Source organism: Podarcis bocagei (assembly GCF_964188305.1).
Source record: "Podarcis bocagei genome assembly, chromosome: 5".
NCBI lineage: Eukaryota > Metazoa > Chordata > Lepidosauria > Squamata > Lacertidae > Podarcis > Podarcis bocagei.
The window spans coordinates 93,060,054-93,087,500 of NC_138129.1; the positions used below are offsets into that span (position 1 = coordinate 93,060,054).

Here is a 27,447-nt window from a genome sequence, read left to right on the forward strand (position 1 = left end):
TGGGTTATGTTGGTCCCATCGTTGTGCACGCCATGCCACAGAATGGCTGCCAGACTCCACCATTTGCTCCTGCACAGCTGTGTCTCTATTTTGGAGGGCATGGGTACGACTATCCCATTCACAGTGTAAAGGTAAAAAAAAGAGTAAAGGTACCCCTGGATAGTTAAGTCCAGTCCAAGGCGACTCTGGGGTTGTGGCGCTCATCTCGCTTTCAGGCTGAAGAAGCTGGCGTTTGTCCACAGACAGCTTTCCGGGTCATGTGGCCAGCAGGACTAAACCGCTTCTGGTGCAACAGAACACTGTGATGGAAGCCAGAGTGCACGGAAATGTCATTTACCTTCCTGCTGCAGTGGTACCTATTGATCTACTGGCACTGGCGTGCTTTCAAACTGCTAGGTTGGCAGGAGCTGGGACAGAGCAACAGGAGCTCCCCCCATCGCGGGGATTCGAACCACCAACCTTCTGATTGGCAAGTCCAAGAGGCTCAGTGGTTTAAACCACAGGGCCACCCACATTCCACAATGTGAACTCCCGTTACCTGGGGAGCCCCATGTAAATTAATTGATGCTGAAGATGACATCAAAATAAGGAAAAATAGCGTCGTTATAGTAGCAGAGAGGGAAACGGAAGGCATTGCAGGATCCCATACCAGAAGATGTTAATAGTTTAGATGTTTTGGGGGGAAATGTTTCAGCAACATTGCCCTAAGCCAAAAATCAAAACAGAACGAGATGCAGTTCTGCAAAACATGATGCATTCACCTGCCACGGTGTTGTGGGCCCCCTCCATATATAAACATGCCCCCCATATATCTGCTGCAGCATGAACAGTATTTTCCATTCTCACCCACTCGCCCCCTGAAGTTGGCCACGTGGGGTCAGCGCACCAGATAGTTTTGCCACCAGTGGACAGCCGTTCATCTCAGGCTTTTCACAATCTCCCCACGTAGACGCATCTCTGCCAGACTGGCAGCCACTGCTCTGGACGGAATGAAAATGGATTCTGAATTACCTTGCCCTCCCTAGAGACCGCCCGATCTGCAAAGGTCAGGGTTAAGGCCATTACCGAAGTAGCGCTTGGAAGGCTCTGAGCAGGGCTGTCTTCTCCGCAGTCTGAGATGTGGATAAAGAGAGAACTTCTGTGACTGACAATCCTGACACTTCGGAGACGCGGTGCTTAGAGACTGAGAGTTGAGGGTGTACCAGACCTTAGTGAACATGCATCTCAAGTCTTCTGAAAGCATTTGGAGAAATCCTCCAGGGGTTCAGGGATTATATATATATATATAGAGAGAGAGAGAGAGAGAGAGAGAGAGAGAGAGGGAGAGAGAGATGGAAACGAGAGGGTGTTCTGGCCTTGTTCCCACGGAGGAGGTAAACCTCTTTCTGGACGGTGCCATTCAGACTGCAGGTGGGAACTCACAAGCCTGAATTTCTTTCACTTAGAAAACTGGTATGTCTGGGAAAAGGCTAGGCTAGGGTCCCTTTTTTCTGCCCCTCTATCGTGTGTGTGTGTGTGTGTGTGTTTAACATTTGTGCCTGCTGCACCAAGCTTCAATCTTGGATTTACCATCTCAATGAAAAATAAGCCTTTATTCTGAACTGCCTAATGTTGGGCTGGGCTTCCCAATATTCGTACAGATCAGTGTCTCTTACCCATAGCATCACATACTTCTCTCTCTCTCTCTGTATTTTTTATTAAATTTTCTGTTTTACATTTTAGAATATTCATTTAAACAACCTTAAGATATCAATGACTTCCCTTCTTCTCCTTCCATGGTTTATTTTGCATAACATAAATCCATGCATATTTTACATAAACTAAACCATTCAGTATTTCATTATTACATTCATCAAAACTTATTTACACTGTTGAATTTATCTAAGTGCTAACAACATTTTCAGGTGTACACAATTTCCCCCCATATATTCAATAAACATTTTCCAATCTTCTTTAAACGTATCTTGTTCTCTTATTCTATATGTTAAGTCTGCAAGCTGCACATATTCCATCAATTTCAGTTGCCGTACTTCTTTAGTTAGGACCTCACTTGTTTTCCATTTTGGGGCTAACGAAACACAGGCCGCAGTAGTGACATACATAAATAACCTTTTTTGACACCTGGGAAATTCTGTCTGAATTATCCCCAATGAAAAGGACTCTGGTCTCTTTGGAAAAGTGCTTTTAAGCGTTTTTTTCCAATTCATTATAAATTATTTCCCAATAGTTTTTTACCCTTTTACAGGTCCACCACATATGAAAGAACATCCCCTCAACGTCATTGCATCTCCAGCACTTATCTGATTCAGTCTTATACATCATAGCAAGTCTACGCAGAGTGAGGTAAATCCATTGCCCCAGCAACAAATTCCACATGAATGGCGAATAATGTCATTACCACTGTGTATGCCTGTGGTTCCAAATGAGCCTGCCCCGACCTTTCCATATCAACCCTGCCTTGAGATGCTGTTCAAAAAGTGTCAGCAAGGGGGCTGGGGAGAAATTGCTGGAGGAAGTTGAGTTGAAACCCATAGGGGTTTTCAGCGGTTATGTCTGGAACACCGAGGGGTCTAGCTAGATAACTTTAGACCATAGACCTCAACAGGTCCAAATGCCAGCATGAGGTCTGTTTGCTGCTGCTGCCCCCATCATTTGCCATGGTCTGGATGGTCATTTTAGGTCCTTTGGTCCTGGCCATTCCTTCCTGGTTAAAGCATGTGCCACATGCCCTGGTCACAGCTAGATTGGAGCACTGTAGCATGCTCTATGTTGGATGCGGGTGGCACTGTGGCCTAAACCACTGAGCCTCTTGGGCTTGCCGATCAGAAGGTCGGCGGTTTGAATCCCCATGACGGGATGAGCTCCCGTTGCTCAGTCCCAGCTCCTGCCAACCTAGCAGTGCAAGTAGATAAATAGGTACCACTGCAGCAGGAAGGTAAATGGCATTTCCGTGCACTCTGGTTTCCGTCATGGTGTCCTGTTGCACCAGAAGCAGTTCAGTCCTGCTGGCCACATGACCCGGAAAGCTGTCTGTGGACAAACACCAGCTCCCTCGGCCTGAAAGTGAGATGAGTGTTGCAATCCCATATTCACCTTTGACTGAACTTAACCATCCAGGGGTCCTTTACCTATGTGATGTTGCATCTGAAAAGTTTCAAGAAGTTCTAGTGGGTTATAATTTGAAGCCAATCCATCAAATTCACAATTCCTGAAAACAAAATGCAGCCATACTTCGAAATTCACACTTATTCAAATTTTGCGGTTTGATTCTCCACCCAAACAACATTTACAAAATGCACATATCAGGGGAAAGTGTACATGAGGATGAATATGTTTGTCAAGATAACATACAAAAATGCATGAAGTTAGGGAAATGGCTTGCAAAAAATGTGTGAATCAGGCAAACATGTATACAGAAATGGGTTTCCTGGGAGAAATTCATACGCAAATTCTGGAGAACGTTCATGAAGCTTTTTAAAAACAAAAACAAAAACAAACAAGCAAATGTAAATTGCTGCAGAAATGTGGAAAAATGAGAAACTGACAACAAAATTGGTCAGATCCTTCCTTCTCTACTGCACACGCAATGCACTGCAGTTGGGTAACATGAGACTTCATGTTGGATTTTGCCCTCTTACCACATTTTCCACAGATCAGGAAAATCTGAAGTACATGGGTTTAAAGTCTGGGCTGCCACTTGGAAGCCACATGTATACAACAGGGCATCCAACCCACTTTAAAATGCCTTGGGTGTCTTTGAAGGATTTTAAAAGGATTTCCTCAATCCCCCCCCCCATCAGATGCCCTGCTATTCATGCCAACACTTCCAGAGATATGGCAAAAGGAAGGTGTGGAAGGGGGGATGAGAGCAAAATTGTACACCTCTCCTTCAGTCTTTTGTGTCACTTTTCCGCACTGGCTTTTCCTCACTCCTCATCTCTCCCGGTTGCTCCTGCTAACCCTCCTAACCTCTTCTTGAAGTGAAAACAGCAGGAACACAAGCACATCCTTGCAACTAATTCTCACCGGGGGCAATTTATTTTATTCCATGGCAATTGTTTTTCTAATATATGAAAAGGATTGTTTTAGCAAGTCGAGGAAACAGCTTAATTAAGCAGAAGTCCCAGTGCATTTCAACAGAATGTTTTCCTCAGAGAATTATTTTAGAAAGATTTCTTATTGTTCATTATAGAGATCTCCAGAAAGTTATCTTTTGGGTTCTATCAAGGATGCGAATTCGTTATCTTCAGATAGGACCCCAGTTCCCACCAGCCCAAGCCATCAGTGTAGGACTTGAGGGGCCCCAATGGACCCCAAAGGAAAGAGCCACCTAAAAAAATATATTTTGAGGTATGACCAAAAAATAAGAAGAAGAGTTTGGATTTGATATCCCGCTTTATCACTACCCGAAGGAGTCTCAAAGCGGCTAACATTCTCCTTTCCCTTCCTCCCCCACAACAAACACTCTGTGAGGTGAGTGGGGCTGAGAGACCTCAGAGAAGTGTGACTGGCCCAAGGTCACCCAGCAGCTGCATGTGGAGGAGCAGAGACACGAACCCGGTTCCCCAGATTACGAGTCCACCGCTCTTAACCACTACACCACACTGGCTCTAGCTCAACTCTGGAACATGCTAATTAATTCTCCACCACATGCCAAACTTGCCAAATGATTGAAGTTCTCTTTGGATGTGCTGTTCATGTGCAAATGCACATGAGGAAGTTGAGAAGGGTGGGTGGGCTCCTCCCCACCTTATTATTATTATTATTATTATTATTATTATTATTAATTGAGTTTATATACTGCTCTATACCAGGAGGTCTCAGGGTGGTTCATAGAAAAGACCACAACATATATAATAAAAACCACCACCCAATATCTCCCCCCCCCCGAAAAGAGCCCCATTTTAAAAAGGTATAGGATGTCAAACAGATCAACCAAAGGCCTGGTTAAAAAGGAACGTTTTTGCCTGGCGCCTAACTGTGTACAGTGGTGCCTCGCAAGACAAAAAGAATCCGTTCTGTGATTCTCTTCGTCTAGCGTTTTTTTCGTCTTGCAAAGCAAGCCCATTGACGGATTAGCGCTATTAGCGGCTTTGAGCGGCTTATCTGCTGATCGGATCAGCTGATAAGCGGCTTAGCGGCTTAGAAAAAGGCGGGGAAGGAAAAAAACCCAGCAGGAACTTGCAAGACATTGTCGTCTTGCGAAGCAAGCCCATAGGAAATTCGTTTTGCGAAGCACCTCCAAAACGGAAAACTCTTTCATCTAGCGAGTTTTCCGTCTTGCGAGGCATTCGTCTTGCGGGGCACCACTGTATATAATGAAGGCACCAGGCGAACCTCCCTGGGGAGAGCATTCAACAGACAGGGAGCCACTGCAGAGAAGGCCCTGTTCTCGTGTTGCCTCCCTTTGGACCTCTCGAGGAGGAGGAGGCACAGGAAGGAGGGCCTCAGAAGATGATCTCAGGTAGGTTCATATGGAAAGAGGTGGTCCTTGAGGTATTGTGGTCCTGAGCCGTTTCAGCCTTTGTATGTCAAAACCAGCTATGCTTGTAACCCTCCATTGTGTTGAAGGGCAAAGTCTGAAACATGGATCTTCCTCTACTCTCAGAGACTCCTGATATAATTTAGAAGACAGATTTCTAAGTGGTGATTTAGTGAGCTTAGTGCACTTTTCCTGACTCACCTGCCTGCACGTAGCATTTGCATGCAAGCAGCCCATCCAGTTGAAGCACCAATATCCTACACTAACTCCCTCATGGTTGACTCCGACAAAGCTATGGGAAGATCCTTGGTGCCGAACGCTGTCATGATGTCACTTGTGATCACACTGCAGCAATTTGAGAGCGGGCGGGCTCTGTGCGCCTCCGTTGCTGCTGTGGCTGAACATCCGAAATGTGCAGTTCAAAATGTTCTGCGGCAACTAGCAGCAGCTCCATCGGAAGGGTAGCCGTAATAAGCCCACGCTCAGTCCAGGAGCAACCAAGTCCCAATGTGCTTTCTGTCATCTCCTGGAGGAGATCGTGGGTAATTACCTTTCCATTCTGTTCTCCTCAGCTGCTGACTTCACTTCAAGTTCAAATATTTCTTGACAGGAAGAAAGGTTTTTAGAGCCATATTGTTAAAATTGTGGTGGCACATTGTCAAGTCAACATGCTGCAGTGTAAGATGGAAGTTTACATCACAGGGCTGCTACTGTCATCCTGAAGGTGATGTTGCGCGGGGGACGGGGGCAGAGAACCAAATAGATCCTGTACTGAGAAAATTGGTTCAGTATTTGTGAAGCTGCAAAAGTGTGCTGAATAGTGTTAAATCAAAACGTTGCAGCTGTGACGTTTAGTGTAATTTCAAAATCTATGCTTTGTGTGAATTGTCAGGGGGAGGGGGGGACAATTAAAAACAATTTTGGGGGTCTTGGTCACCTTCCTTATTATTATTATTATTTTGCCTAACCGCCAATACCTGAAGAAGCATCCCCACCCACATTGTTTAGCCCGGACACTGAGGTCCAGCGCTGAGGGCCTTCTGGCAGTTCCCTCGCTGCAAGAAGCCAAATTACAGGGAACCAGGCAGAGGGACTTCTTGGTAGTGGTGCCCACCCTGTGGAACGCCCTCCCACCAGATATCAAAGAGAACAACAACTACTAAACTGTTAGAAGACATCTGAAGGCAGCCCTGTTTAGGGAAGCTTTTAATGTTTAATAGGTTATTGTATTTTAATATTTGGTTGGAAGCTGCCCAGAGTGGCTGGGGAAGCCCAGCCAGATGGGTGGGGCATAAATAATAAATTTATTATTATTATTATTATTATTATTATTATTATTATTATTATTATTATTACAACAACGGGCCCAGAACAAAACCCTGTGGCACCCCACATGCCACTTTTTTCCAGAATGACAAGAAACCATTCATGAGTACTCTTTGGGTTTGGTCAGTCAACCAGCTCAAATCCACCTAACAGATACCTCATCCAGCCCATATTTTACCATCTTATCTGCAAGTATATCATGGGGGACTTTGTCAAAAGCCTCACTGAAGTCAAGATACACTATGTCCACAGCATCCCCCTGATCCACCAAGCTTGTAACTCCACCAATCAAAATGAGATACATCTGCCATGACTTGTTTTTGAGAAATCCATGCTGGGTCTTAGTAATCACAGCATCCTTTTCTAAGTGCTCACAGACTAACTGTTGAATTATCTGTTCTAGGATCTTTCCTGGTATCAATGTCAAACTCCCCCTACTCCCCCCCCTTTGGAAGATGCAGACAACATTTGCCCCTCTGCAGGGTCTGAAACTAGATGATTCCTGTCCAGATAGGGCTGTAGCTGGGCCAACAGAACTGCCTCTGGGTATAGGGTGGTATATAAATTCAAGAAATAACAGCAGCAGCAACAACAACAACAACAGTCACGGTCCGGTTCATGGGCAATCAAAGTCCCAGCTGGGGATGTCGGGACCGGGGGCAAGGTGGCGGGGTGGGAGCAGGAACAGGAGCCCAGAAGCCAGGAAGCCAAGAGTCCGAGGGTCAGACTCGGTCAAGAAACGGTCAAGAAACGAAGGGTCCGAGGGTCAGGAAGCAAGGAGTTATGAAGTCAAGGGTCCGAGGATCAAGAAGCAAGGAGTAACGAAGTCAAGAGTCCGAGGATCAGGAAGCAAGGAGTCACGAAGTCAAGGGTCCAAGGATCAAGAAGCAAGGAGTCACGAAGTCAAGGGTCCAAGGATCAAGAAGGAAGGAGTCAAGAAGTCAAGGGTCTGAGGATCAAGAAGCAAGGAGGCAAGAAGTCAAGGGTCCGAAGATCAGGAAGCAATGAGTCACAAAGTCAAAGGTCCAAGGATCAAGAAGCAAGGAGTCACAAAGTCAAGGGTCCGAGGATCAAGAGGCAAGGGGTCAAGGAGCCAAACGCAGCAAGGCAGGGAACATGTTGCTCTGGCAAAGAGTCGAAGAGAAATGCTGACCTTATATCCCTTCCCGGCTCTTGCCACCAGGTGCTGTGAGTTACCAATTGGCCTCACCTGTGCGGCCACGCCTTGCCTCTTCAGAACAAACTTAGGAAGGCCCCACTCCTGCAAAGTCCTACTGGTCACAGGGCCGGGCTCCTGACAACAACAGCTTAAGCTGATGGAAGCCACTCTGTATCACTGAGGTGACTTGTGTCACCAGTGACAGTAGTGGATTCTGATGTACTTCCGAACTCTGCACCCATTCCTTTACTGGGAAGCAACCCCATCCAAAACAGTTTGAACCCTACCTATCCAGGGCAACATCTGAGGAAACACCTCCTGCCTTGATCTTACGGGCTTCAAACTCTTGGCTCTCATTAATGTCAAGATATTTAGGTCTTCTGCCAGGCCTGTGCCTAACTTGTGATCCTGTGTTTTAAACCTTGGTTCTCTGTATGTAAAAGCAGGGAGGTGTTAAAATCTGGGAGTCTATATTTCCCACATATTCTGGACATACTGCCAAATAATTCTTTTTGCAGGGAGATTCAGTAATAATAATAATAAAATAAGGAAGATCTTGGGTTATGAATTGCCAAGAGAATCTTTAATAATATTATTGGTTACATCAAAGATGTGGTGTCTCAAGAGGATCAAAGAATAATTATCTGTCTTCTGATGACAGCCCATATTAAATCTAATCCAATCGTTTTATTATGGTCAAGGACCAGTATCAAGACAAAGACACCAATTACAAAATTTAAAAAACTCAAGACAAAATAAGATGATATAAAATCACATATACATAAAAAAAGCAGTTTGAGGTGGTCATTTATCTGTCTGAAAAAAAATGATTTTATGTCATATGTAGGAACAATTCAGAGCCATCTCACTTAGAAACTTAACTAAAATTTGAGACGTGGTACAGATGGTAAAGTTTACTAATGTACTAGGGTTAGGAAAGGTAGGCAAAGAAACAACTGTTTTCTTGAAAAATGTAACCTATGTCTTACCTGCATGAAAAAACCCCAAGATGCCTTGAACAGTTTTGTATTATTAGGAGAGATATAAGACTGGATAAATTACTATTTATGCGGATTTTGTTACTGTTTCTTTTCTCTGTGGTTTAATTGCAAAAGAGAGAAATGGAAAAAACTTGCTGATTGTTTTGCTTTTGTTTTGCCTTGACTATTTATGCTTATTTTTAATTTAACTTGCATTTTGTATGTTTTTCTTTTTAAAATGAGACTTAAGTAAAATGAAGGTCTCTGATATGCTCCCTTTTTCTGTTGTCTCAGGTCCTTTATCTGGAGACCCCAGAGCAGGGGTCAGCAAACATACCATGCCTCGGGCTGATTGCGTGGCGGGCCGGAAGGTGGGGGAGCGCATGCCCATACGCGTGCGCACAAGCTATTTCCGGTGCACTTCTGGGTTGGAGGAGCACCGGAAATAGCTTGTGCACATGTGCACGGGCCTCCTCCAACCCAGATGTGCACCGGAAATAACGCTTGCATACAGTGGTGCCTCGCAAGACGAAATTAATTCGTTCCGCAAGTTTTTTCTTCTTGCGAGTTTTTCGTCTTGCGAAGCACGGTTTCCCATAGGAATGCATTGAAAATCAATCAATGCGTTCCTATGGAGACCGTCCGGGGACAGAGGGGAAGCGCCGCACGCCTTCCCCTCTGTCCCCAGACCTGTTTAAAGCAAGGGGCGGCGGGGAGAAGATTGCTTCTCCCCGTTGCCTGCCCCGCAATCTCCGGGGACAGAGGAGAAGGTGCGCGCGCCTTCCCCTCTGTCCCCTCTTTTGAAGCAAGGGGCAGAGGGGAGAAGATTGCTTCTCCCCGTTGCTGCCCCTTGCTTCAAAAGAGGTCCGGGACGCGCTGCGCTTCCCCGCTATCCCCGGAGCTTGCGGGGCAAGCTTCGTTTTGCGAAGCAAGCCTATAGGGAAATGCGTCTTGCGAAGCGGCTAAGAAAACGAAAAACTCCTTCGTCTAGCGAGTTTTTCGTCTTCTGAGGCGTTCGTCTTGCGGGGCACCACTGTATGCACACAAGCTATTTCCGGTGCTCCTCTAGCCCGGAAGTGGGCAGCCACGCAGCGCAGCGCCAGTAAGAGTGGGCGGCGGCAGCGGGCAGCAGGGGTTGCCACAGGCTGGATAAAACGAGTCCCTCGGGCCTTAGTTTGGGGACCCCTGCCCCAGAGGCAGATGCTGGGACTTTGTGAATACTGAGCACATGTCCTACACCTGAGCTATCCTTCTTCCTCAGACATGTTTTTTTCCTTTTTCCTTTTTACATCTCTGAAGGTTGCATTCTGAATTTCCAGCGCAAAAGTACAGATCTTTCAAATGCAATTTCCTACATAAATGGATATAATAGATACAGACTTCCATTATATGATTTTTTAAAAAGAAATGTATCTGGAAAAGCCAGTCTTCATCCAAGGGGCAACTATGTGCGAAGTTCCTAGGGATGTTGCCTGAATGTTCCTGAGCAGTGTGTTGTCTCCAGGCGAAGATGGACTGCTTCTCCTTTTGAGAGACCGAGACTGCTGCCACCACACCCAGTAAGTTTTCCAAGGGACCCCCCCAGGAGCACCTCACAAGCAGAAAATCGGAGTGTGGTTTCCTTCTCTCCTCTTCCTTCAAAATAATATTGAATACCGTTCAATATTATTCCGCTTGTGCTATAGCCTCCCATCACAGCACTAACAGGAAAATATTAGTGATTTTCAGTGATGAAAAGAAAGGTCTGCGGAGACTCTGCACAGCCAGTGAAGACAACCCAGCCCACAGCACAAGGAGAATTCAGAGTGGCCTGTTCTCTGCCTGGATTTTACTAGCCCAGGGGTCTGCAACCCGCGGCTCCGGAGCCGCATGTGGCTCTTTTACACCTTTGCCGCGGCTCCAGGGCGGATACTAGCGAGGGGAGGAGGCGCATTGTGCGCCCCGACACTCCCCACTGTGGCGGGCGCTGTACTGGCTGTGACGTCGCATGGGGGCGGTGTGTGCATTAGTCACGCACCATCCCGACATCACTTTCCTGCCCGCCCACTACATTGTAAGGTGCATGTACGCTGGTCACTGCATTGAAAGGGGGCATGTACACTAGTCACTGTTTTGAAGGGGAGTGAAGAACACACACACCAAAAAAGGTAACTTGTTAATTTAACATTTATTTCTATGAGGAGGAGTATTTCTAAGGGGTCAAACAAAGAAATAATAAAAAAGTGACAAAAAAGTTATTTTTATAATGACGAGTTTTGCGGCTCCCAGTTTTTTTTTCTTCGGAAACGGGTCCAAGTGGCTCTTTTTGTCTTAAAGGTTGCAGACCCCTGTACTAGCCCATAGATGGGAAGAAGACAAGGTCCCTACCAGAGAGGAATGGCAAACCAAGCAGGTGGACTATGCCAAAATGGCAAAAGTGACTGGAAAACTCAGAAACCAAGAGGAAAAAAACTTTATAAAAGAATGGGAAAAATTCATAAGTTATTTAGGAGACCACTGTAAGCAGATGGAAACATTGGCAAGATTTTGATTCCACTTGCAGTCTAACAAATACCATGGGCAATATGGATTGATATAAAAGTTAGAGTATGGAAGAATATGTAGTTGTAAATGTTTAAAATGGAAACCCATGGAGGGAGTGGGGGAAAGTTGCAAGATTTGGAGGAATCTCTGCATATGGACTTCTATTTGGATTTTTATAACCTTGCATTTGTAAAATCAAATAAAAATGATTTCAAAAAACCACAAATAACCAGAGTGGCCTGTTCTCCCGGCAGCCGGGAGGTGGCTCTGTAACACATGCAACTGTAGAGGCCCTCACATCCCGATCTAATCCCACAAAAGCCATCTCCCAAGGAGAGTTAAAACAGGAAGCAGATGTTTTTTCTTTTTGTTTATGGAGATGAGATGTATGAATGGGCCCTGACATACATATGCAAATGCAGCTACAAAGAAAAAGAGAACGAGCAAAAGAAAATGATATGCCAATTTAAGGGAGATGCAAGGTGCATCTGTTATCGCGAACAAAAGCCAGACGCATCGCGCAGGCCTGCTCTCGGCCGCGCCGATGTAAAACTAGAAGGTGGAGGAGAATCGAAGCTGTTCCGTGTAAAGAAAAGAGGATGTTCCTGGGAGAGGAGGAAGCGAAGCTTTGCTTTCCAAAGGAAACAAAGGAAAGAAGCATCTGGCCGGCCGCTGTGAGAAACAGAATACCGCAGGGCCTCATCCTGCAAGGCAATGCACATGCTCCCAGTCCATGGAGGGCGAAGGAAAGAAAATGCTCTGACCCATGTTTAGGTGTTTCCCTTGCATCATCCGAGACCTTTTGGGCACAAGGCAAGCATTATATCACATATCTGAAAGAGGCTCAGGGACAGGGCAGGACACAGATTTCAGTAAATAAACATTGGAGCCGCGCGAGGGTTTTTGCGCCCCTCTGCCCTCCCCGTTCTGCAATGCAGAAGACGAAGCGTGGAAATAGAAGGTCAGCTCCCTATGTATGTTGTATGCTGGTAAACAAGCAAACCTGCAAATGAGCTCCAGAATCTTCTACAGTGCTCAAGTGCAAAGTCTCCAGTCATGTAAGGATCCCCCAGCGCTGATTAGCACAGCAGAAATAGCCCTGGTTAAGGCAGTGGGGAGGAGTCTTTGGATTCCCAATTATTCCATAAGTGAACACTAAAATTCTTCTGACCCCCATATAACACACACACACACCCTGTCTGCAAATACCCATGAGCATATTGTTTAGGCTATTACAGTTTTTCAACAAGGCATCGAAATGCAAACACTTGTGTATTTGCATGGCAAACTTTGTTTATACCATAGTTCTAGTTACATGTAGGTAGCCGTGTAGGTCTGCTGTAGTCGAAACAAAATTAAAAAATTCCTTCCAGTAGCACCTTAGAGACCAACCAAGTTTGTTATTGGTATGAGCTTTCGTGTCTGAAGAAGTGTGCATGCTCACGAAAGCTCATACCAAGAAGAAGAAGAAGAAGAGGAGTTTGGATTTGAATCCCGCTTTATCACTACCCTAAGATGCGGGTGGCACTGTGGGTTAAACCACTGAGCCTAGGGCTTGCCGATCAGAAGTTCGGCGGTCCGAATCCCTGCGATGGGGTGAGCTCCCGTTGCTCGGTCCCAGCTCCTGCCAACCTAGCAGTTTGAAAGCACGTCAAAGTGCAAGAAGATCAATAGGTACCGCACCGGCGGGAAGGTAAACGGCGTTTCTGTGTGCTGCTCTGGTTCGCCAGAAGCAGCTTAGTTATGCTGGCCACATGACCCGGAAGCTGTACGCTGGCTCCCTCGGCCAATAAAGTGAGATGAGCGCCGCAACCCCAGAGTCGGCCACAACTGGACCTAATGGTCAGGGGTCCCCTTTACCTTTTAAGGAGCCTCAAAGTGGCTAACAATCTCCTTTTCCCTTCCTCCCCCACAACAAACACTCTGTGAGGTGAGTGGGGCTGAGAGACTTCAGAGAAGTGTGACTAGCCCAAGGTCACCCAGCAGCTGCATGTGGAGGAGCGGGGAAGCGAACCCGGTTCCCCAGATTACGAGTCTACCGCTCTTAACCACTACACCACACTGGCTCTCTACCAATAACAAACTTAGTGGGTCTCTAAGGAAGGAATTTTTAAATTTTGTTTTGGTTTATACCGATTTAATTGCCTTGGCTTCCTGTGAAGTACCCTAGGAACTATAGCTCAGTGCCGGTGCCGAGAGTTCTGTTAGAGACCCCTCAGCTGTGCTGTAATGATCTATGGTCCCTTTGGGTAAGAGGAGAGGGAATCAAGATTCTCAAATCTCTGACGCAGCAATGCCCTTTGATTCTTTGGATAGCAGGCATCAAGCAGATCCAGTCCCTTGTCAGCCACAGTGTTCCAGCTATTTTGGATAAGGCTGTGTGTTGTCATCCATCCTGGATCGCTGAAGTTTGTCTTGCCATTTCTCTCCTTCCCCACACCTCCATACCTGGATTGCATAAATTCTCAACTCCAAAGCCCTCTTGAGATTTTCTGCAATACCTCCCTGCCTCCTGAACCAATCCAGGCAGAGGGCTTTGCAGAATGTGCATATTTATGAATGTCACTTATTATTGATTCACTAAAGGCATCTGAAAACGTCGCACTCAAACTGTCAGAGAATTCACCAACCACAGGCAAGTGTGATGAAAGCAAATGTAACCATAATTGATTGGGACTCATTTGCTCATCCCTATTACATTAATTAGAGCCACAATCCTGCCTCTCTCTCATAGCAAATGGGTGCTGGAGGAAATCAAGGACAATTTGGATGCATGCAAAAGGATTGTGGGAACAACCCCCCCCCCTTTTCAGTTACAAATTTACTCTTTCTACAAAACCAACGAGGAAAAAACTTTTGAAGTAGCATGTTCTTGAAATATGGCACTGATTTACATTCCTGGTCCACAAAGGAAAAACACATAGGCCAAATGTAAGCACTGTTGATCTTAATGAGAGAATGAGAAGTAGTGAGAAGGGTCAGGTAGACATTTGGTTTCCTTGGAAGTGAGAGCTGGACCATAAAGAAGGCTGATCGCAGAAGAATTGATGCTTTTGAATTATGGTGCTGGAGGAGACTCTTGAGAGTCCCATGGACTGCAAGAAGATCAAACCTATCCATTCTGAAGGAAATCGGTCCTGAGTGCTCACTGGAAGGACAGATCCTGGAGCTGAGACTCCAATATTTTGGCCACCTCATGAGAGGAGAAGACTCCCTGGAAAAGACCCTGATGTTGGGAAAGATGGAAGGCACAAGGAGAAGGGGACGACAGAGGACAAGATGGTTGGACAGTGTTCTTGAAGCTACCAGCATGAGTTTGACTAAACTGCGGGAGGCAGTGGAAGACAGGAGTGCCTGGCGTGCTCTGGTCCATGGGGTCACGAAGAGTCGGACACGACTAAACAACTAAACAACAACAACAAGGAGAGCATGACAGCTGCTAAGGGAATTTGCAGGTTTGTACAGGTGAAAGAAAAGGCACAAAGTGGCATGCATGAAACCACAGGTAGGAGATTTCCATGCTGCAGGCTTTGAGCAGCAGATTTCTGCCGAAAAGCCAACTGCAATTTAGAATCTTGTTTGGTTCCATTTGCGAACCTTCCCTATTGTCAGGGGTGATGGGTGAACTGACCCTGTTGCAATCTGGAAGCTCAATTCCAAAACCAGTCAGGTGTCCATCAACATCATTTGCACATGACATTCCCACCACATATAGTCACCCAAAGTTTTGGAGAACCTTGTATCAAGAAGGCTAGCAGTCCTATAGACAAGGTACCCCTGAACTGCCTTGATATGTCTGATGGTCCGTAGTTGTACTAGAAAGACAATCATCAGGCTGTGGGAAAACAGCCCCAGTTCCCTGTCATCTTCGGTGTAGTGTCTTCCTTAAACCTTTTTTCAAAGAACTTCATGCATGTCCCGTTGTAGATATATCGCTGGTGCAGAATGCCCCGGGGGTGAGCTGCAAGTCACCGTTGTCCTAAAACAAAATCCCCAGCAATTGCCCTGCACTTTTCGCAGAAGCCTGCCACCATTTAGAGAGTGATATTTCAGCATGTTAGGATTCTTCCCCCGTGTTTGCAGTCATGAGATTATCACATGACGGTGTATGTTTTCATTCCACAGTGTGGGAAGTGACGGAGGCAGGATGTTTGAGTTACTGTGTTCCTATCTGTAACTATTGTCCTTTGTTTCTTCCTCTTTGCTGTCTGATGAGAAAGAGAAAGGAGCTAAGTCAGAAGGCTCTGAGTGTATTATATGTAAATAAAAGTAGATTAGCCAAAATGCTGTGTTCTGTTACGCAAACTGCAAGTACTCTGCAGAATTGTAAGTGTGCTAATGCCTTTTGGTATCAGTCGCTGTGATGTTTGGACTGGAGAAAGCTTTTGAAGCTCCCAACCGACCAGGAGGGCGAGAACATGCCAGTCAGGCATGTGTCTCTACCAGGGTCCTACACGAGAGTAGGACGATCCTAACAGTAGGAACATCCTGATCTCTGCAGTGTAGCGGCAAGTTGTTGCAGAGTTGTGCCTTTCAGTCATCTGCATGGTTGCAGAGTACCACCATTTTTAAGTGTGGTCTGCCCTTCACACTCTGCCTTGAGTAGAATCGGGTCAACCACACACACCCCAGACATGCAGGAAAGAATGACTAGTAACAAATATTTGCTTTAATGGTAAAATCAAAGTCACCTATGGGAGTTACGAACATGTTATATTTGATTTACAGACTGACCAGTTAAGAGTTTTGGTGGCTTCACTTTCTCACTTCAGATAAATGTTCTAGCTGTTTCCATTCCTCTTGGTGAAAAGTTGGAAGATTTGCCAGTTGGGGAAACAAAGGGTAAAACACAAAGGGTTAACTATTTGGTGGAGAGATTTGACTTCCTGGTGGCAACCACATCATTGGGATAATGTAGGAAACAGACCTGGGGAAATAGTTATGATTAGTGCAGACAGAGAATCAACAAAAACAGGCTACAGTATGTGCTATATTCAATAACTTTTAATCTTGTTTTAAAACGTTTTAACCCAGTTTAAGCCAAGGATACACAGCAGGTTACAACCTAGGATAAACATATGAACCCATCTCGTGAACTTAAACAGAAACATCAGCAAAATACTCACAAACACCCGGTAGTGATTCACTTCCATGAATAGGATCACAATAGCTCAGCAAGAGAAGGTGCGACATATTTGCAGCCTTGGCAAATGAAAGCAACCTCTGCAAAATAGCAGGAAGTTGTATTTTTCATTATGTAAATAGAGCTCAGCTGGGTAATTAATTGATTATACAGTTGCTATGGCTCTTTCTCCAATGCCTAGATGAGAGAACTGTATCGAGATCCTCAAGTGCTTGATTCATAAAACAACAATAAAGAAAGTTTGGTGCCACATTAGAGAGTGAGAGAAAGCACAAGTGGCCCCGACACCTTGTTGTTTCTCTTGATGAAACATGCTTAGTTTAGACATAGGTTCTGTGTGCATGATCACATTCTACGAATGGTCCTGAATTGCAATAAGAGAATTTGATCCTGTTGTTGCTACTCTTATAACTGGGAAGCTTTCCCAATATTTAAATTAAATCCATGTTATGCACTAAGAGATGTGGGTGGTGCTGTGGGTTAAACCACAGAGCCTAGGACTTGCCGATCAGAAGGTCGGCGGTTTGAATCCCCGCGGCGGGGTGAGCTCCCGTTGCTCGGTCCCTGCTCCTGCCAACCTAGCAGTTCGAGAGCACATCAAAGGGCAAGTAGATAAATAGGTACCACTCCTGCGGGAAGGTAAACGGCATTTCCATGCGCTGCTCTGGTTCGACAGAAGTGGCTTAGTCATGCTGGCCACATGACCCTGTACACCGGCTCCCTCAGCCAATAAAGCGAGATGAGCGCCACAACCCCAGAGTCAGCCACGACTGGACCTAATGGTCAGGGGTCCCTTTACCTTTACCTTTATGTTACGCACTGACAACTCCCCATTGATACATGTTTGGGTAAAAGGTAAAGGCAAAGGACCCCTGGACAGTTAAGTTCAGTCAAAGGCGACTATGGGGTTGCGGCGCTCATCTCGTTTTCAGGCCAAGGGAGCCAGCGTTTGTCCACAGACAGCTTTCTGGGTCATGTGGCCAGCAGGACTAAACCGCTTCTGGCACAATGGAGCACTGCAAGGGAAAGCAGAGTGCCCGGAAAAACCATTTACCTCATTGTTACAGTGGTACCTATTGATCTACTTGCACTGGCATGCTTTCAAACTGCTAGGTTGGCAGGAGCTGGGACAGAGCAACAGGAGCTCACTCCGTCACCGGGATTCACTGTTGCAGGAAGGGAAACGGCATTTCTGTGCGCTCTGGTTTCCGTCACAGTGTACTTTTGTGCCAGAAGCAGTTTAGTCCTGCTGGCCACATGATCCAGAAAGCTGTCTGTGGATAAACGTGGTCTCCCTCAGCCTGAAAAGCAAGATGAGCGCCACAACCCTATAGTCACCTTTGACTGTCCAGGGGTCCTTTACCTTTACCATCAGGATTGTGGCCAGGAAAGGAAGGTTGCAATGTCTTTTCTTCATACAGTGAAGTCCCAATGGAACTGTCATGTGCCTAGCATTTCTTTTTTTCAAATAAATAAATAAATAAATAAAAAATATTCTGATGCAGCTGCAAGCTGCACCATCAGCAGAGCTTCTTACTTTTTCCATGCAATGCCCTAGCATGGAGTATTCAATATCCCTTCCAAGAGCGGATCCAAGAGCGGAAGACACCTTCTGCATGCAGAAGCGTATCGTATCATGCAATGGATGTCTACAGCAAGCTAAAAATACATGGGTGGTGCTGTGGTCTAAACCACTGAGCCTCTTGGGCTTGCTGATCAGAAGGTTGGCGGTTTGAATCCCTGTGATGGGCTGAGCTCCCGTTGCTCTGTCCCAGCTCCTGCCAACCTAGCAGTTTGAAAGCACACCAGTGCAAGCAGATAAATAGGTACCACTGTGGCGGGAAGGTGAACAGCGTTTCCATGTGCTCTGGATTCCGTCACGGTGTCCCGTTGCTCCAGAAGTGGTTTAGTCCTGCTGGCCACATGACCCGAAAAGCTGTCTGTGGACAAACACCAGCTCCCTCGGCCTGAAAGCGAGATGAGCACCACACCCCATAGTCGCCTTTGACTGGACCTAACCATCCATAGGTCCTTTACCTTTATGTTACAGTGGTACCTCAGGTTACAGACACTTCAGGTTACATATACTTCAGGTTACAGACTCTGCTAACCCAGAAATAGTACCTCGGGTTAAGAACTTTGCTTCAGGATGAGAACAGAAATCATGCTCTGGCGGCGCGGCAGCAGCGGGAGGCCCCATTAGCTAAAGTGGTGCTTCAGGTTAAGTAAAGTTTCAGGTTAAGAATGGACCTCCGGAACGAATTAAGTACTTAACCCGAGGTACCACTGTATTTTTATTTTTTACTAACCTTAGCACTGGAAAGCATGCGTACACATGTAGGCTGCCATGCATGTACACTGACACCCCGTTTCTCCTCTCTCCTTCTCTTGCTGCCTCCTCCTTGCCAAGTGCCAGGACAAAGGCAGACCAGTTTTTATAAAGTAGTGCAGTTGGGAGGGGGAGCAACGTAATATATTCTGAAAATGCTTACATGTCAGCAAAACTCCTGCAAACTCTTCAATAGATTAATCCTGTAGCTGAGCTGAAAGTGATGGGTTCAGAGCCATAACTGAGATGGGGAAAAATTGATTTCCATGTTCTTGTTTTCTGAATAAGATAAAAAAAAAGTACCAACAGCCAACAATTGGCAGGCGCAGCCTGGTCTAGAATTTAGATAGAGCCTCTAGTCTATGGTATACCCCCAGGGTATTTGTAAAATGTAAAGCTACATGAGGCAAACCACAAGGCCTAGCTGATTTAAGAAGCTTGCAGGGGAAAGTTTGCGTGCCTTTTGGGGTGACTGGGCCAAGCAGGGCTGTCAGATCGAGGGGCAGAGATACAGTTGTTTGAGAAAAGAGAGAACCATTGATATTCCATGGGAGAAGTACAGGGAAACCTTTGGAAAGAAGAGATATCTGACAATTTGGAGCCAGCATAATGTTTAAATTTCACACGACTGAAACCGGCTTTGAAGAAAGCGCTCGGAGATGTGCTTTTAAGAACATTTAGCGTTCTTCCATGCATATTTATTTCTTCTGCTTCCATTCATAGATGGAAATGGGCTAACTCCGCCACCCAAATGTCCCCTTGGACTCCGGCACGGGCACAACCCCCTCTCAGGGTTTGACCAAACCATCGAGTCCCTGGATTCCTTTAACGGAATACCCTTCACATAGGGATGGCGAGAGCGTTCTCCCATCCCTATCACCTGAACCAGAGCCTATCCGCAACCTTACAAGTTGTGACGATTTGCTATGTGGCAGGCGAAACCCAAATGGCAATAGCCAATTAGCCAAGTGGGGGAAATTCCTGCCGTGCCCCTGTCCCAATGACACATGATGGCATAGCAAGGTCAAGCGCAAAGCCCTAAAAGTAGGGAGAGGAGGACGGGTGTTCCGAATGCACGCACCGAAAGAGGAAGCTCTGGGTCACATGCATGGGCATAAATAGGTCCCTCGAACCGTTTGGACTGCGTCCCATTGGCCAGATTGTACCCAGCTACGAGGGACCTACCAATCGGGTGTTGTGGCTGTCCAATATATCCACCCACAACCAAGAGGTCAGTCTCCAGATCTCACCACAACTCGTGCCCTCTTTTAGGGAGGACACGCTTTATCCCACAGAGGTGAGGTCTGACCAAAGCAGAATAGAGTGGGTATCATTCTGATGATGCCCCAGAAAGACTTTTTTATCCACCGCTTCCAGGGTTGCTCATTTCCTGACGAGATTTGGGCTCTGAGACTCTCTCTCCATGTGTGTAAAACCATAGATTCATCATTAAGGGGACAATTAAATTTCCCAACCCAATATTAAGCAGATAGCTTTGAATAAAATTCCCAGCTTCTGAACAGTGCCGATTCCCCTGCCTTCAATGGAAGCAATTAGCAGCTGATAATCTTTCGCTTCATGCCATGAAAATGGTCACCTGCTGATTTCAAGCCCCTTTCAAAGTTCCAGGATGAAGCTAGGCCAGACTTTCTTCTGGACAACTCTAGTTCTGAAGTGTAAAAAACGGGAATCAGATTATTAAAATACTTATAAATATTTTTTTCTTAATATTCTAGGGCTACCTAATTAACTGGCCCTTCAACCTTTTGAAATCTGCCTGCAAGGCCCAACAAAAACCTTATTTTGAGAAGAACGGCATCCTAATTGGCAGTTTTACTATTCTGTTCATCTGGACTTGAGAAGAATTTTTTAAAAATTGAAAACCATACGCAACAAGACAACCTCCCCAACAACTTGAAACCTCTCTAATTAGTCCTCACAATGACAAGCGCACAAAACCAAGTGTCAGCCATGACAGGTGTAGCAAATAAGAAGGCTGATGTATGCATGCATGTGCAATTAAAACTGGGCCATGAAGATTAACGCAGAGTATTTTCAGAAATGATTACAGGCTCCCCAGCACAGCCTCCTTGCCTTTCCCTCCAGTTTCCTCTCTGAGCTTGTAGACACATAATTGATCTGGGTATAACCTCTTCACTGGGCCTCTTCACTTGTTTATTCCAGGTGTGGCTCTGCAGTGTGTACACATTTTGTCTTGTGGCTGCGTGAGATAAAATCTACGAGGCAACATCCCATAAACCTGTGCAGTTGCGACTGTTAGCTGGAGAGGAGCAAGTGGATTTGCGTGTGAAGACCCCCCCCAACCCCCCCTCCCAAATGAAGACACAATAGACACAGATTTTAGTTTCAGGTTTTTGGTATTAAATTTTGGCCACAACTTTATTGATTACAGCATGTGAGTGGTTGCTTAGGCATTGGTTCCAGACTACCTGAACCGGTGGCAGGAACAGGACTGACACTGGGCACCACCATATGGCAGTAAGGGAAAGCATCCTGGGGGAGCGAAAACTCCTTCGATCTCACAGCTCATCCCAGATGCTCCCAGGGGCTCAGGCGTGGCCCTAGCCCCTTGACAGGGTTCGGACAAAAGCAAGGCGAGCCCCTGGATTCCTTTAATGGAATTCCCTACTAGCAGTGATGGAGGGGCAGGCACAGCCAACCACGTCCCCTCCCCAAAACACTGAACCAAATGCCGAACCGCCAACGTTACAAAGTTCTGATGATTTGCCACATGGTAGGCAAAAACCAGGGAAGCAGGTGGCGCTGTGGGTTAAACCACAGAGCCTAGGACTTGCCAATCAGAAGGTCCGTGGTTTGAATCCCCGCGATGGGGTGAGCTCCCGTTGCTCGGTCCCTGCTCCTACCAACCTAGCAGTTCAAAAGCACGTCAAAGTGCAAATAGATAAATAGGTACCGCTCCAGCGGGAAGTTAAACAGCATTTCCGTGCGCTGCTCTGGTTCGCCAGAAGTGGCTTAGTCATGCTGGCCACATGACCCGGAAGCTGTACGCCAGCTCCCTCGGCCAATAAAGCGATATGAGCGCCACAACCCCAGAGTTGGTCATGACTGGACCTAATGGCCAGGGGTCCCTCAACCTTACCTAGGCAAAAACCAAGTGGCACCAGCCAATCAGCCAAATGGCAAAATTCCTACTGGGCCCCTGCTCCAAAACAGACGACCCCAAGACAGGCATAGCAAGGCCATAAGAGCCACCCTAAATATAGGGAGAGGACGGCGGGTGATCCGCTGCACGTCGCAAGAAAGTGAAACTCTCCAGCGACATGCAACAGCTTAAGTAGCCCCTCAGCAGCCAATAGCCAACCCAACTGACCAAATTTCTGCCCCAGCAACAGAGGGGCAACCAATGGGGTGTTGTGGCTATCAAAATGGTCCCTCCCCCACAACAGGGAGGTAGTTTCTGGTGGTCTCGCCGCAACACGTGCCCTCCATGATGGAGGACCTGACTTGCAAAACCAAAACAATTTCTCCCTATATCATTCCCTATACTCATCACAAAAAAACCACATTTCTGTCCTAAGCAGACCCTGTCCACTCTGTTTGTTCTACTGGGGAAAAAATAAGAAATCAAGATAACATTTTTTTTATTATAAAAGAATGGAAATGGTTTATTGAATGTCTACGAACAAACTGTAAACAGATGGGAACATTAGTAGGATTATTGTAATAACCTGCAGTTTTATAAGAGTATATATTTAAAGCAGATGAATAAATGAATAAATTGAGTTAATTTGGATATGGAGAAAATATAAAAATATATTGAAGGAAGCGCAAAAAGAGGGGGAAGGAAGTCAAGTTTTGAAATGTTAAAATGATTGTAAAATTGTTGAAATGTATAAAATAAAAAATCATTTAAAAATCATAAAAAACCCACAGCCAGGGCATGGGGGAATGAAGATAAACTCAGAGTGGGTGGCCACCTTCAGAGGGAATTTAAGAGCCTGGCAGGGCCCCTGGGAGGTCTTCATGAGCCCAATGGTGCCTGTGGGCATCTCACTGGAGGTTGGGCATTGGGCATTACTGCCTACAAGGTAAAAAAGGTAAAGGAGGACGCGGGTGGCACTGTGGTCTAAATCAATGAACCTCTTGGGCTTGCCGATCAGAAGATTGGCGGTTTGAATCCCTGCGATGGGGTGAGCTCCCGTTGCTCTGTCCCACCTCCTGCCAACCTAGCAGTTTGAAAGCACACCAGCGCAAGTAGATAAAGAGGCACCACTGTGGTGGGAAGGAAAATGGCGTTTCCGTGTGCTCTGGTTTCCGTCACGGTGTCCTGTTGCACCAGAAGTGGTTAAGTCCTGCTGGCCACATGATCCAGAAAGCTGTCTGTGGACAAACACCGGCTCCCTTGGCCTGAAAGTGAGACGAGTGCCTGTTATGTACTGAGTTGAATAGGATCCAAATGGTAGCAGTCTGATTGGTCCTAGAACAATAGGGTTCAGAATGCAGCAGTCTGATAGGTCCTAGAACAATAGGATCCAGAATGCAGCAGTCTGATTGGTCCACAGGAGCCACCCAATCCAGCTCCAGGTGGAAGTGAATCCGCAACCTGATTGGCCTACAGGTGAATCCTGGAATTAGCCAATCACGTGGGGCCCATTGTGTAAATAATGTATATAAAGCAGACATTCTGGGGGAACTTCCATCCCTCCTCACCACTATGAGCTGAATAAAGAGCATGAAATCCACTCTCGACTCCAAGTATATTTCAGTGCCGCAACTCCATAGTTGCCTTGGACTGGACTTAACTCTCCAGGGGTCCTTTACCTTACAAGGATGGTCCAGCGATAGTGCTGTATCACTTGGCTAGCATCTCGCAAGGCTTCTCTGCTGTGGCTTTCCCAGGCAGTCAAAGGAGCTAAGGAATGCTGGAAAGGACAGGAGTTAAAAGTGAGAGGGTGGGAGATAAGCCTCAAGGGTGGCGTGGAATAGGAGGGACAGAAGGAAGGACGCCAGACTTCCCTCCACCTCTTCTTGCTTGTGATATTTCATGGTGTGGTTTTTTCCATTTTTATTTCCAAGGCCATCCATTCTCCTGTCCTGTTGGCACCCTTCTGCTTTATTATCTGCACCAGAGAGTTTCTGCCGCGGAAATGGATGGCAGTCATTCACTTCTGCAACACAAAGCAAAACGCTCTTTTGGTAGTCGGAGGCGAAATCCGTTCTACTGCAGGTTCTGACACCGGGTTTAGCAGTGTCGGGCAACGGGCTGGTTTTGTCTCAATCCCGGCGGTGCCCCCTCCCACTTTCCTTTCTGCTATGTAGGGTTTAATTCCTTCTGTGCTATTTTGCAAGCAAGAGTTTAAAGAAAGTGTTACAAAGAAGGTTTTGAGGTCAAATGTTCTGCGAATATTTGCAGAATATTCAGTGATGTTGGCTTTTGACACCCCGCAATATGTGATTACTCTTACTGAGACTGGATTTCAATATTTGAAATTTAGCGGTATTTGACAGTTGATATTTGACAGCATTTGGCAATCGCTAAGCATTCCCCTAAATGCTTGCGTTGCATTCATTATCTCAGTAATTCTTACGGCTGGGGAGTTGAACTCCAACCAGAGACACAGGCTGCCCCTCCCTGCTGTTCCGCAATGGCCCTTTAAGGAGGGCAAATGTAAAAAGAAATATATTCATGTTGCAGAAGGAGCTAAGAGTGGCTTGCCATGTCGTGAGTTTGTGGTTGGAGTGAGATTTAAATTAAGAACATAATTCCCATCTGGGGAAGCTGTAACATATTCAGTTTTTCAAATTCCTGTAATGACTGTACTGATCCGTATCTTCCAGGCTGATATGTGGACCAGAACATAGCTATCCACTGGGTTTCTCATTTATTTGAGTGCTACAATGCCCTCCATGTCTCAAAAAATATATATCAAAATGTGTTTCACAATGTATATTCTTAGATAAAATGCATTTTGAGAGACAATGCATTTAAAACGCACATTTAAATGAACATTTTGGGCTCGTCCGTGATTGTAGGAATGGGTCCAAGAGGTTGGTTTTTTGTCCTGCCACTTCCCTCAGGGGAACTCACTGTTTACTACTGAATCAGAGCAAATGTCAATCTGAGAAAAACCCAATTGACATTTGTTCCGGTTCAGCAGTAAACAGCGGGTTTTCCGGGGGAAAGTGGAGGAACAACAACAACAGAATCTAGGATGAATGCCTACAAATCCCAGACCTGTGCCTAGAAATCAGAACACAAACAGAAGTGTGGATTTGCCCTTATTTATGAACCTGCATGCAGATGATGATGATGATGATGATTTTAAAAAACTCCATTTACTGGTCAGACCTCACCTGGAGTACTGTGTCCAGTTCTGGGCACCACAGTTCAAGAAGGACACTGACAAACTGGAACGTGACCAGAGGAGGGCAACCAAAATGGTCAAAGGCCTGGAAACGATGCCTTATGAGGAACGGCTAAGGGAGCTGGGCATGTTTAGCCTGGAGAAGAGGTGGTTAAGGGGTGATATGATAGCCATGTTCAAATATATAAAAGGATGTCACATAGAGGAGGGAGAAAGGTTGTTTTCTGCTGCTCCAGAGAAGCGGACACGGAGCAATGGATGCAAACTACAAGAAAGAAGATTCCACCTAAACATTAGGAAGAACTTCCTGACAGTAAGAGCTGTTCGACAGTGGAATTTGCTGCCAAGGAGTGTGGTGGAGTCTCCTACTTTGGAGGTCTTTAAGCAGAGGCTTGACAACCATATGTCAGGAGTGCTCTGATGGTGTTTCCTGCTTGGCAGGGGGTTGGACTCGATGGCCCTTGTGGTCTCTTCCAACTCTATGATTCTATGATTCTACTGCTGTTAGTGTGTGCAAAGCTATCGGTAACGGGCATGACTATATAAGTCAACCATATAATTCTGAAGTCATCTGGCTTACTTTCTAGAAAATTCTGAAGTGACTAGAGAAGAATATTTCCTCAGGTGAGTTATAAAGAGAGCAATACAGAATATAGCACATAGCCTGGCCTGATCCACAGACGGAATTTAACAGTCAGATATTCTGTGGGAACAATTTGAAATCTAAGCTGAGTAAATGCATGTCTATAAGAGGGAGAAAACCAACCCACACATATAAGCCACCCTTTTATGTTTGGATTTAATTCTAATATACCAACGGAGAACACAGGGTTTTTTGTATATATAAATTTCAAAATGGACATTTTGGAGACTTGAGCAAGAATTACATCACTGATCTTGTGGATCGAAATGTCCTGACTGAGGTGACATCACAGAGGAAACAGAATAACTTGGCATCAAATGATTGCAACAATTTTGCCCAGCTTTCTCTGTTCGACAGGTCTAAAAAAGACAATTTTGCTAAATGCTCCTCTGAGGTTTTTTCCAGCACAGAACTGTAGATTTATGAATGCATGCATGCATTTAGAGAAGGGTCCTTAAGGTACCTGCATTCCAAGCTGTGATTATATTACTAATTAAGTTAGAAACATACTGTGGTTTGCACAGTAAACCTATCCTAACCATGCAAAGTAAGGTCTGTTGAATTTAATGGCTGTATGGAATTTAATGGATTTAAACTGAGGATTGCAGCTTCAGTTTTTAGTTTCTCGTTCTGTGAATTGAGAAGCAAAAGTTCAGATCTTGGCTCAGCAATTACCTCTCTTAATAGCCAATAACACCTGTCGTGAAAGACCTACATTGGCTCCTAGTATGTTTCTGGGCACAATAAGTGTTGGTGCTGACCTTTAAAGCCCTAAACGGCCTCCGCCCAGCATACCTGAAGGAGCGTCTCCATCCCCATCATTCAGCCTGGGCACCGAGGTCCAGTGCCGAGGGCCTTCTAGCGGTTCCCTCACTGCGAGAAGCAAAGCTACAGGGAACCAGGCAGAGATCCTTCTCGGTAGTGGCACCTCCCACCAGATGTCAAAGAGATAAACAACTATCTGACTTTTAGAAGACATCTGAAGACAGCCCTGTTTAGGGAAGCTTTTAATATTTGATGAATTGTTGTATTTTAATATTTTGCTGGAACCCACCTGGAGTGGCTGGGGAAACCCAGCCAGATGGGCAGGGTATAAATAATAAATTATTATTATTAAAATAAAATAAAATAATAATAATATTTTAAAAATCATCTCTAAGGCTTGGGGTTTTTAAAAACATAATACCAATTTTAGCCATTCATGACAAATATGTCACATGGTAGTTTGGTGTCGGACATGGAAGGTAGCTGTTTTGGAAGCAAACGTACAAGCTCAGTGTAAATTAGGGGGTGTTGCTGTTGTTAATTCACAGAGGTCAGGTTTGTAAATATATAATATTCATATGTGAAAAAGGCCTCAGATTCTCATCTGAAATGAGACCATTAACTGTGTGCTCAGAAGCTGAATTAGCTAAAAACGGCCAAACATGCTGTTTGCCTTAGAAATCTTAAATAACATTGATTAAATGGCAGGTGGGGATTTTTTTTAAAGATCGGACCTGGCCCCTGGTGGGG

The 27,447-nt window shown here is 45.6% G+C and overlaps 1 long non-coding RNA gene across 1 annotated transcript in view; it reads right to left on the reverse strand.

Moving 5' to 3' along the window:
- Positions 1-21,301: 21,301 nt before the first annotated feature.
- The window catches only part of LOC308587197, a 469,648-nt gene continuing 463,502 nt past the window's right edge, over positions 21,302-27,447 (reverse strand). The window contains exon 2 of the long non-coding RNA XR_014008288.1: positions 21,302-21,392. This is a non-coding gene — a long non-coding RNA (uncharacterized lncRNA). The remainder of the gene's footprint in view (positions 21,393-27,447) is intronic.